We start from the raw sequence: 12,309 nt of genomic DNA, 5'->3' as shown, positions 1-12,309 counted from the left end.
TTTCTTTCACCCATGTTTCTATGTGGGATAATTACATGTCCATAATGTCTGAGATATGGAAGAGCGTTCTAAAACAGTATACATGGATTAGGAGTTGGGACTAAATAATAATAAAGTAAATCTAAAGGCCCATATTATTGTCTTAGAAATTGGGAGGACGGGGTGGCATAGGAGAAGGGAAAGTAAAAATGTGCTTGTATTTGCTTGTTTTTCCTTCCTTCCTTCCTTCCTTCCTTCCTTCCTTCCTTCCTTCCTTCCCTCCTTCCTTCCAAGTCTTGCCCTCTCACCCAGGCTGGAGTGCAATGGTGCAATCTTGGTTCACCTCCACCTCCTGGATTCAAGCAATTCTCCCACCTCAGCCTCCTAAGTAGCTGGGATTACAGGCATATGCCACGAGACCTGGCTTATTTTTGTATTTTTAGTAGAGATGGCGTTTCACTATGTTGGCCAGGGTGGTCTCAAACTCCTGACCACAGGTGATCTGCCTGCCTCGGCCTCCCAAACTGCTGGGATTACAGGTGTGAGCCACGGTACCAGGCTCATCTTTTGTTGAAGAGAATTAATAGCTACCGTGAAATCTTTCCTCTGACAGAGAAATTTAAAATTTATTTAAAAATTTAAAGGTAACTAGTAATAGAATAAAAATAGAATTTATCCACATTTCTAAAAGAACAAAGAGAGTGAGCAAGAGATGTTGTGTGTAACATTAATGTAGCAAGAAGAAAGAACAAGGAAAATCCCAAGATAGAAAAGCCAGGAAGCATGTAAAATATGATCAGATGGTAGAAGTAAACACAAATATATCTGTGTTCTCGTTAATCATGAATAGGTTTAACTGCTCCTTTAAAATACAAAATCTGACGAGAGGCTTATAAGAAACACACCCAATAGTGATTTATATCACTATTAAGCAAAAACCATTGCTCAGTAAATGCAAACCAAACAAAACCTGGGGAGGTGATACAATGAGGAGAAAACTAAAATTCACAACAAAAAGGAAATTAATATATACACAGGATCATTTTAGTCAAAACTGTTAGAAATATAAGAAAAACTACAAGGACAAATTTATAATTCCTTTGTATTGGTAGATTGTAACATGAATGGCCCCCAGTGAAGCAAACTTCCCATTACCCACTCCTTGTGTAGTCCCCTCCCACATGGACTGTGGGTTTGGCCATGAGACTTACTTTGGTTGATGGAATGTGAGTAAAGAGAATGATGCATGCAGAGACTTCATAAACTCCTGTGCATTAGGGCTTGTGCTCTTGGAATGTTTCTGCATCATGAGCAGCTGCCAATCTAGTCTACTAGAGGCTAATGAGGGGCTGCATGGAGCACAGCCCCCATTACTGAACCCAGCCCCCCACCCCACCTACCAGTTGAATTTGGCTGTAAGAGTGAACCCAGTCAACCCATAGAATTGTGATAAATAATAAAATGCCATTGTTTTAAGTCACTAAATTTTAGTGGGGCTTGTTATGCAGCAGTAAGTAATGACCACACTTTGTCAAACCCGAGCATCTCTTTCTGTCTGTGGCTCCTCAAAAGGAAAAATTAAGTAAAGTTATGATTAATTTGAATAATTTGTCTGATATAATTAATATATACAAATCAACATTTTCTACTCTGTAAATATATATTCCTTTCAAGTATCTTTAGAAGATTTTTAAGAAATGATCATATGCCAACCCTCAGAATCTTAAGTAATTCTAAGAAAACACTTTTGCCGGGCACGGTGGCTCACGTCTGTAATCCCAGCACTTTGGGAAGCCGAGGCGGGCAGATCACTTGAGGTCAGGAGTTCGAGACCAGCTGGCTAACATAGTGAAACCCCGTCTCTACTAAAAATACAAAAATTAGCCAGATGTGGTGGCACATGCCTGTAATCTCACCTACTTGGGAGGCTGAGGCAGGAGAATCACCTGAACCCAGGAGGCGGAGGTTGCAGTGAACCGGAATTGCGCCACTGCACTCCACCCTCCATCTCAAAAAAAAAAAAAGAAAACACTTTTTAGGTTATAGTCATTGACTATAATACAATTAAACTAGAACTTAATAACAAAAGGACAACTTAAACATCTAATCACTTGGAAATAAATTTTTTAATCCATATTACTCTTGGATCAAAGAGAAAATGTATGCTACAAAATGGTTATGAAAGCAAAATCAAAACATTTGGGATTCAGCTAAAGTTATATGCAAAGAAAAATTTGTAGACACAAATTTTCTTTTATTATCAAGAAACTAAACTCACTAAATCAACAATTTGACTGAAATGAGAAGGAAAAAGCAATAAAGTAAAACTATGGAAGGCAAAAATATGGGTTTACAATTAAAGCATACCTTAATGAATTTAAAGATTGGAAAGAAATGCAAGAGCATTTTGAAAATAATGAAACCATAACAAGACTAATCATGAACAGTAGTGAGAAAATTGAAAATGCACAACGTTGGGAATGAGAAGTGGCATAGAAAAGGTGTTTTAATTATAAGAAAATATGTAATTGAATGTTAATGAATTTTAAAATGTTATTAAAATTAATAAATTTTCCAGGAAAATATAATTGCTAAATTGACTCAAGAACTAGAAAACTTGAAAAGACTAATAATCAAAGAAGAAAGGGATATGTTGTTAAATAATTACTTTATAAAAAAGGCCTGTTCCATAGAGTTATACCGTGGATTTCTTTTCACTCAAGAAATTTAATGTTCTTGCTGTTTAAAATATTCCAGAACATTAAAAAAAACGAAAAAGGTCTCAATTCAGCTTTTGAAACTAAAGTAATCCTGATACCCCAAACTAACTAAATTAGCAAAAACAAAAAGCAAAAAAAGAAAACAGAAGATCGATCAGACCTAAGAGTATAGATGAAAAAAGGTAAATAAAATGCTAGCAAATCAAAACTAAAATGTTATTAAAAATAATACACTGTGACCAAGTAGAGTTTGTTCTAGTAATTCAGGTAATGTTTCATTAATATAAATAATTACATCTTAAAATCAAAGATAAAACTTATAATTATCTACAGTGGCTGGAAAATTTCTTTGTTAACTAGAAACAGGGTATTTCATTTATGTAAAGAATACCTCTGTTAAATCAGCATTGATAAAATCCTTCATATTAAGACATTTGAAGTATTCTTATTAATGGGACCAAACAAGGATGCCAATTTAACCACAATTACATAACATTTTCCATACAGTTTGATTTGTGTGAAGAATCTTAAGGTTTTTTGATACTGAGTACATTTATCCATTCTTTCCCCACTTCAAACAAGGTATTGTTTGAAATAATACTTTTATCATATGGCAAATTCTTTAATATTCTTGGTTCCACGCCCCCACCCTCCGGACTTATATTCTGTATTAATTATTTCTCTATCTCTGTCCCCTCCCACAACTTCACACTGTTTTGCGTTAGTTTAACTTCATAATGTGTTCTTATGACTATTTTAAATCACACATACACACATACACACACTCCCCCAAACTTCGCTACAGAAAAGTTTTACCGATTCACATTCCTACCAGCTGTGTGGTAGGCTGTTTCCAACATTGGGCCTTTTTCCCCAAGCCAAGTTAATATAAATTATTGATTTTTTGGGTCACCTACAGCTTGGAGAATCTGGTGAAAACTACGAACTGTTTTGCCTACTACTCCCATATATATTTATATTTATATCCACATCTCTATATACCAAATTGCACATATTATTATAGGTGTTTATAGACTCTCTGGAGTTTATGATGGATCCCAGGTTAACAACATCTGCAGTAAATATTCGTCTATACTTATTCTTGCACATTTACATTTTACATTTTTAGCTCTTTAATTCAATGGAAATGTATTTTGATGACTATTTACAATATATTCCTAAAAATGTACAGTATGATCCAATTTTTGTCCCTCCCCATAAATATGTTATATACATGCATAGAGAAACAGAAAGCTGCAGATATAGCAAAATGTTTCAATACTATGGGTGGTAAAATTGAGTGATTCTTCGTCTATTCTCTGTTTCTTTATTTAAATTTTCCACAATAAATCTATTTCGCTTTTGTAATAAGAAACAGATTAATTTCTTTCAGAAGGAGAAGCAGTGAGAATGGTTTGGTTGGTTACAGAGCTACAGGGAATGAGAGGTGGGAGAGTTTCTCTTCCTTTGTGGGTAGAGATGATTAGGGGGTCGTGGAGAGTGAAGTTTGAACATCAACTGTTTGCACTGGTGCACCAGGGCAGGCAGGAATCAGAGGCTGTCTGGGCCAATCTCACTGCCTGGACACAGGCGCCTCAGTGTGAACCGGGGCCTGTGATGGGCCGATACTGCTCGTTCCTGGAACAAGGGCCCTGTGTCTTCCACTGTCCAACACAAAGGACAGAGTTCCCCTGTTTACTTTGGATTAGAAATGTTCAAATGAAGGACAGCAACAACATTTGAGTTTTTCCTCTTTTCAGTTTCTTACAAAAAAACAAATTGTAGTAAGTCAGAGATTTTTTTGGCATCTTCGGTGAATAAAATCAATCAGACAAATCGCTGAAGGAGTCTTAAAGAGCTTCCCTTGTTTACTATGTTTTTTAGATTTATGGCTTAAAGCTTAAGAAGTAGCAGTGACTGACTAGGCCTCTGAATTGTCCATTCATTTCCCAAGAAATGAGGCATTCCCAATTCCTTGGTCAGTTGGGCCAAGTGACCTTTGACCTTTGGCAATAAGCTCATTCTAGGCTGGAAGTAATCACATAATTATGGAAACACTCCTTCCTTTTGTCCAACCTCCCACACACTTCGAAATACTCCTTTCCTTTCAGATGCTCATTCAAAACCCTCCTCAATTAGACCTGCTAAGACATAGAGTTTGTATCAGACACAGAAGTCTTTAAATCATCAAAGTCTAAGTGGTCCCATGTTGAAAGACTGTGCCTAACACTATAGGGAATAAGACCTTGAATACCATCGTGGTAAGGTGGAAACTGTGTGGCCTTTTGTGATGTCTGGGTTCAAATCTTAGCTCCAGCACTAATGGCTAAGGACAACTTTCTGAACGTTTCTGATCGTCAATTTCCTTACCTGTAAAATGGGGGATATGATAGTACCCAGCATATAAAGTCATTATGAAGATCAAAAGAGATGATGTGTATGAAAGGGTGTAAGTCAGAGCCTGGCACATGAAAATCACTCAATGCACAGTGGCTGCCATCACTGCTGTGACTTGCAACTGTTGTCACCTCACGTGGAATAGGTGGTTACAGCATTCGCCCAGTCCAGGAAGATGGGGCTAAACTGGTGTGTGTATAGGACTAGAAAAGTAGTTTGCCAGGACAGTGATTTTCTGTCTGATACTGGCTTGTTGTTGGGTAACTACCATAATATCAGTAATTACCAAAGGAAGTGGATATAGAAATCCTGGGGAAGGGCTTTTGTACTCCATATCTGCCCTGCTCTTCCAGTACTGTGAGAGTGAGAATGCCCATCTGTGATGACAGGTGCTCCGACAGGGATGTGATGTGCACATGAATGATACAGAAAGGGGAAAGGGAGCCTGCTAATTTTGATCCATTTAATCATCTTCTGCCCTGTCAGCTCTAACCATTACTAACATCATCAGGGGCAAGTATCTGAAGTGACATTTGCTTGTATCCCAGGTCATAAGGGTTCCTCAGTGTGACGGTTAATCTTATATGTCAACTTGACAGGGCTAAGGTATGCCCAAATAGCTGTGTGTGTCTGTGAGGTTGTTTCCGGAAGAGATTAGCCTTTGAATCGGTAAACAGAGTAAAAATCTGCCCTCATCAATAAAAGTGGGTATCACCCTACCCAAGCAGGGCCTGAATAGAATTAAAAGGTGGAGGAAGGGCAAATTTCTTCTGATTGAGCTGAGACATCCACCTTCTCCTGGTCTTGGACATCAGCATTCCTGGTTCTTGGGTCCTCAGACATGAACAGGGGCTTATACCATTGGCCCTCACTTCTTGAATCTTTGAACTGAGACTGGGACTTACAACCTTGGCTCCCCTCGTTCTCAGCCCTTAAGGCTTGGACTGGAACTACATCACTGGCTTAGCTGGGATGGCAGATTTGGGACTTCTTAGCTTCAGTAATGGTGTGAGCCAAGCCCTCCTAATAAATCTCTTTCTCTGTATCTTCATAGCCCCTATTGTTCTTGTTTCTCTGGAGAACTTTGAGTCATATACTCAGTCCGCCCTTTTGGGGGTGCTATGCAGAGTTGAATCTCCAAAGGTCTGACACAAGGAGTGGAATCACAAGCACCATGGCAGGGCCTTCCCACTTCTTTTTATCTCGAGTTTCTACTGGCCACCAGCAGGAATGCAGAAAGAAAAAGTGTAGTAAATCCTCATTTAACATCATTGATGGGTTCTTGGAAATTGCAATGTATAACAAAACCAGTTTTACCATAGGCTAATTGACATAAACAAGAGTTAAGTTCTTACGGCATATTTCTGGTTACAAAAACACCACCAAACTTCTGAATAAAGACTAAAACACTTCTAGTATTAAACATTGAAATAAATGTGAGCTATACTGACATTTAAGAAAGATGAATAAAAACAAGTAAGATTATTATTTACCCACTTATTCCAGTTCAGGGGAAGGGGTGGCTGGAACCTACCCTGGCAGCTCAGAGCACCAGGCAGGAACCAGCCCTGGACAGGGCACCGGCCCACCGTAGGGCGCTCATACACACACCCACACTCACTCACTGGGGCCCTGTAGACACAACAAGGAACCTGACATGCACATCTCTGGGATGTGGGAAGGAACTGGAGAGCCTGGAGAAAGCCCACATGGACACAGGGAGAATATGCAGACTCCACTCAGACAGTGGCTTCAGCCAGGAATTGATTTTTTTTTCTCATCAACATTACAACAAAACGATAGTGAACAAAACATTATTTGAGGACCCACTGTGAACCAACAGATTTTCAGATATAGCCAAGATCACGCAAAGAAAATCCCCTAAACATATGTCATTTCTTTACACATCACGTTTTCTGAATTCCGATGAGAACAAGCGTTTATTCCCCCACAGGTAGATGAGCGATGTTGAGAGCAGAAGTGATTGCTCTGAGAAACTGTTGGAAAACCAAGAGTCTTAAAGTCAGTAATTTATTTGACGATTGATGCTTCAGGGGACAGGAGCCGTTTGTTGGGCTCCACGCTCACTTTAGAACCTTTCGTTGGCCAGGCGCGGTGGCTCACACCTGCAATCCCAGCACTTTGGGAGGCCGAGGCAGGTGGATCACGAGGTCAAAAGATCAAGAACATCCTGACCAACATGGTGAAACCCCGTCTCTACTAAAAATACAAAAATTAGCTGGGTGTGGTGGTGGGCACCTGTAGTCCCAGCTACTTCAGGCTGAGGCAGGAGAATCCCTTGAACCCAGGAGGCACAGGTTGCAGTGAGCTGAGATGGCACCACTGCACTCTAGTCTGGTGACAGAGCAAGACTCCGTCTCAAGAAAAAAAAAAGAAAAGAAAAAGAAAAAAAGAACCTTTTGTTGCTTCCTTTCCCTGGGCTGTGTCGTCTCTCTCCTTGCCACCCCACTTGGCCTTGCTCTCCTATCACATTTTCCTTTCCCTCTTGTCCTCTCTCTCTTCCTATTTCTCACTTTCTCTCTCTGTTTACCAGCAATAGGAGAAAGTAAGCATCATAAGATTTTTTATTTAATGTTAACGTCATTGATTTTAAGAGATCTTTATGTTGTCGTTTTTTCTTGTTTTAATTAAAAACCTAAATTTAGTTGACCTTATTCAGATGTAATTCACTTTTTTCCCACTGTGTGTGCATGTATTTTAAATTAACAACAATCCTTTGACTTCTATGCTGATCTGAAAGGTGTTTTATCCTGCCATTTTATTTCTTACTGTTAGATAACTGGACCTCTAGTGTGTGTGTGTGTGTGTGTGTGTGTGTGTGTGCGTTTTCTTGCAAGCATTTTTATAAACTTGACAATGTATGTTTGCAAATATAGTAGTAAGTAACTCAGCATAATCCAGTTCTTGCCCATGACACAGCCTTCACCTATGCTCTGAAACTGCACCTCAGATCTGAGAAAAATGTGCTCACCTGGTCCTTGACTTAGATATCACTAAAGATCTGGCCATCAGCCTCTTCCTGATGCCAGACACAAGTCAGGTTTGTAACCTGCTTCTCCAGTTGGGCAGGACTTTGGGATTCCCCTGGATGAGACTCCTGGGTGGGATAGATCCCCTGATATTACTGTTGGATCACACCGAATGAGATAACCAAATTTTCCTTCTCATGGTGCCACTTACAAAGAGCTTCTGAATAATTATCTGTTTGATCCTTACACCAACCCTAGGAGGTGAAGCTACTAATGTTATCCCCAGTTTAAAGATGTGAAAACTGAGACTCACAGAAACTAGGTGACTTGTCTAGGGTCACACAGCCAGGAAATGTCAAGGCGAGAATTTGAACCCTGGCCTTCTGAACTTGAGATCCAGGGCCTGGCACAGAGTGGGCCCAGCAGACATTTCTTCTTCCCATCACACCTGCCATGAGCTAAAGAAAAGTCATCACTTCTGTCTTGTAGGACCAGCTCTTCAGGGAAGGACATCCCCACAACCAGGACCCCTGGCAAAGAGGAATTAAAGACCCAGTTGTGTTGTGATGTTCATTATTCAGATCTCGGAGCGCTCACGGATCTCTTGGATGTCCCCTGCCAGCTCAACTGATGAGACTGCTACTTTATGTACCACTGCTTGAAAAAGAAGGGAATCTCCTATTTCTCACACAGGATAACAGTTGAGAGTCATTGCCACAATAAAACAGACATGTTAGCGGTCAGGTTCATAAAAGGACTGAGCAGCCCCATGAATCACATAGGACTGGCTAATCCTAGGACACTCCTCTCTGTGGTTTGCTAGGTAGCAGAGAGGGGAAGCTAAATAGCAGTTTCTAATAACAACTGGGAAGGCTTTTTCTTTTTAAATAAAAATGGAATTGGCGTAATTGGGAATGAAGATAAAGCTTGGAACCAAGTTAGAGAAGGTAAAGTGTACATAGAAGAGCTGTTACAAATATAAAACTTGGCTGCGTTCTTTGTGAAGGCTCAAACTTGGGAAGGTTAAATACCATAAGTTTTTTCATTCATTCTGTATTTTGATCCTGAAAAGAAAGCTGGCTTTGCCCATGTATTATTTTAAAAACTTGGGGGAAAGGAGAAGAAAGGGACAAGTTTTTAAAAACTGTTTGAAAACATTACAGCTGAAAGAAGCTACATAGGAGCTGGGTAGAGAACCTAGTGACTAAGAGAATGAGGAATGCTGAGTACGCGTCCTGTGGGCAGGGCTCTACCCTTGCTGCTTTCACGTACGGGAATCTTGACACCAAACATGTTCTCACATGCATGGTGGTGTGAATGATTTGAAGGAATTTGTAGTTAGTGTAAGGAAGAACCTGGAACATGTTTAATGATTTACCCCCGGAGATCATAATAAACAATGTAAAATTTGGGAGACATCTCTGAGTTCCCTGGCTCTTGCAGAATTCAGCTGGGCAGTCAGAACCAGTACTGTGCCCTCAGGTATGTCTCTGGAAGTCCCAGGAAGATAAGAGATATCTAGACATGAGACTTGGTTGAGGCAACCCTACTCACCAGCTATGCTCCCAATCAAAATGCCCTCCTTCTAATTCTATTAGAATTATTCCCACACTTACTGCATTCTCATATTCTCAGAAGCACACACACACACACACACAAACAACCTTCCATGCTTCCAAGTTTAAATGACTCCTGTTAACTCCTAGTTGCCTTTAAGGGCTCAGCCAGAACCTCACCTTTTCAGGGGCCCCCTTGATTCATCAAACATGGTCAGGGCCACCCATGGACTCTGATACTGCCCTATAGACCTCCCAGTGGCACTCATAGCACTTCCTTTGTCCCCATCTCAGCGTGTTTTGTCTGATCCCACAATGCAGGTATGGATGCCCGTCCACCCCAATATACCTCTCACTGGATTCTCTTGGCCTTGCAGGCATCTTGGGGTGGTCAGTGGAAGGATCCCCAGAAGGATGTGGAGGCTGTGTGCCTCCTAGGTGGAAGTGGGAATCAAGCTGGGCATTGGAACCATGGGGATTGGGCTTAGAGAAGAAAGTCGCTGATTTTGTGAGCTCAACCACACAGCACCATCTTCCCAGCAGTGACAAGGTCTCTGATGGAGAGCTGCTAAGGTGCTGTGAAGTCCAGACACTAAGCCTGTGAACTTGGGTCCCTCAGTGGGGGCTTGCCATAGTCAAGCATAGAAGGAGGGGCTCCTCCACAGAGGCCAGCCCCTGTGGGAGCCACCCAGTCTGAGGAATAGGGCTCTACCTCATTTTCCTGGATGACATCACCCAGGAATAGCAGGGATCAACGGATGAACATCAACAGCCTGGGCTTCTCAAGCCAGATTTAATTTCTCAAGCCAGATTTAAAAGGTCTTTTCTTTCATCTAAATTTATAACTATTATGCCCATAGCACAATTATAATTACATAAGGACTCCCAAAATTGTTAGTTTTCATGTCTACCTTCCTCTGTTAGAAGTGTATATACCTAGCACAAAGTCCAGAAGGTGCTTGATTCTCAATCAATATTCATTCAATGAATGAGTGAACTAATCCTTGAAACTCCTTAAATCTTCCAATAATCCCAAGCCCTTTTGTTGGAACCTTCGACCAAAACAAAGTCATAAAACCACCACTACCCCACATGTCTTTGGGAACTAGTCTATGTTAGCCCTGCAAGTCTGAAAGCTTAGCTTTGTTTTGTTTTGTTTTTATTTTTAAATTTTTTTTTCATACAGCGTCACTCTCAGGATATGACAGCATCACTTTTGGAAAACAGGTTGTTGTTTTTTTTAAAAAAAGGTAAGAAGACAACAAGGAGTCGGCCTCACACCCTATGGATTAGATTTCTTAATCAAGTGTTCACCTTCCACCTCTCGTGGTCCTACCAGATCACCCTTTTCTCTTGTGTTTTTCCAGATTTAACTTCCTGATCAAATAGTTTTACAAGAATAAACTCAGGAAACAGGTTGAGAAATGAGCAGCTGAGACTGGAGTGTTCACTTTGCAAAGAACATACTACGAAAAGATCTGCACTCTAGGAGGTCTCAGCTGATGAGGAAGACGCTAGCACAGTGTCCTATGGTCAGAAAAGATGACCTGGCAAGAGGGGGACTGGAGGAGAGGCAGGAAAGGGGATCCCTTCATGCTGAAATCAATGCAATGATGTCTGATACATACAGAAAAACAGGTCTTGTATAAATATGTCATTACAAGTGACAAGATAATAACATTTTCTAGTGTGTGGATTCTATTTCTTTATGTCATTCTGCTCAACCAAAAACAATCCTATTTGGCAGATTTCTGGCATTTTGCCTCTTCCCCTAATGACAGATCTAAACACATATATAAAAATAGGTGGCCACAAAGAAATAACTTCTGGTTTTAAATGTCATTTGGCTAGAAACGTCTCGGGCAGCCTCTCCCAACTTTCCTGTGATATCTTTGAAAACAAAGAGAAAGACAAGAACTCAAAACAAGCACCAGAAACTTTGACCCAATCAAAGTCTTACCCAGATTCTTGGAAGCATTGTTCTTAATTATAAGGCAAGAAACATAGGATTGATACAAACCCATCCAAATTATGCCTCATGTAATAGAAGTCAGTGGGAAGCCAGCTGCCCCTATTTTCTTAGAGATACAGAGATTCACGGTCTGTACCAACCAGAACACTAAGCGGGCACCCATGTGCCATGGAAGTGCTGCTTTTTGAGGATGCCAGTACGACATCTATTTGGAGATAGCACCTCCCAGGAAATAACTGGCCAGGAAGTGTGTGTATATGTGGGGGAGGGGTAGGAAGAAGGAGAACCAGCAATTTGTACTGTATCTTGGGAGGTGTAACTTTAACTTTACAAGCTAAACACTACAGGCAAGGGTGGAGACAGGAAGATTCCTAATAGCAGGACACTCTATCAATTGCAGTTTTGCAGGTGACTCTGTGGGTCACAAGAATAGAGAACCAGATGGGGAATGTGCTACCTCAGTAGAATGAAACTGTTATTTGGTGCATGTCTGCTAGAAACTGAAAATTGGTCTGGACTCATGCATGTCAACTTGTACTCCAGGTCTGAAAAGGGGATGCATATGTATAAAATTCAACAGAATGTACAAATAATTAGGATTAGTAAGTGACCTGAGCAAGGATGCAGAATACAAGGTCAATTAATTTCTATGTACTAGCAATAAATAATTTTAAATGAAGTAAAAATACTATATA

Source organism: Pan troglodytes, chromosome 12 (assembly GCF_028858775.2).
Source record: "Pan troglodytes isolate AG18354 chromosome 12, NHGRI_mPanTro3-v2.0_pri, whole genome shotgun sequence".
NCBI classification, from domain to species: Eukaryota; Metazoa; Chordata; class Mammalia; order Primates; family Hominidae; genus Pan; species Pan troglodytes.
Note: the sequence above shows the minus strand (reverse complement) of the source record.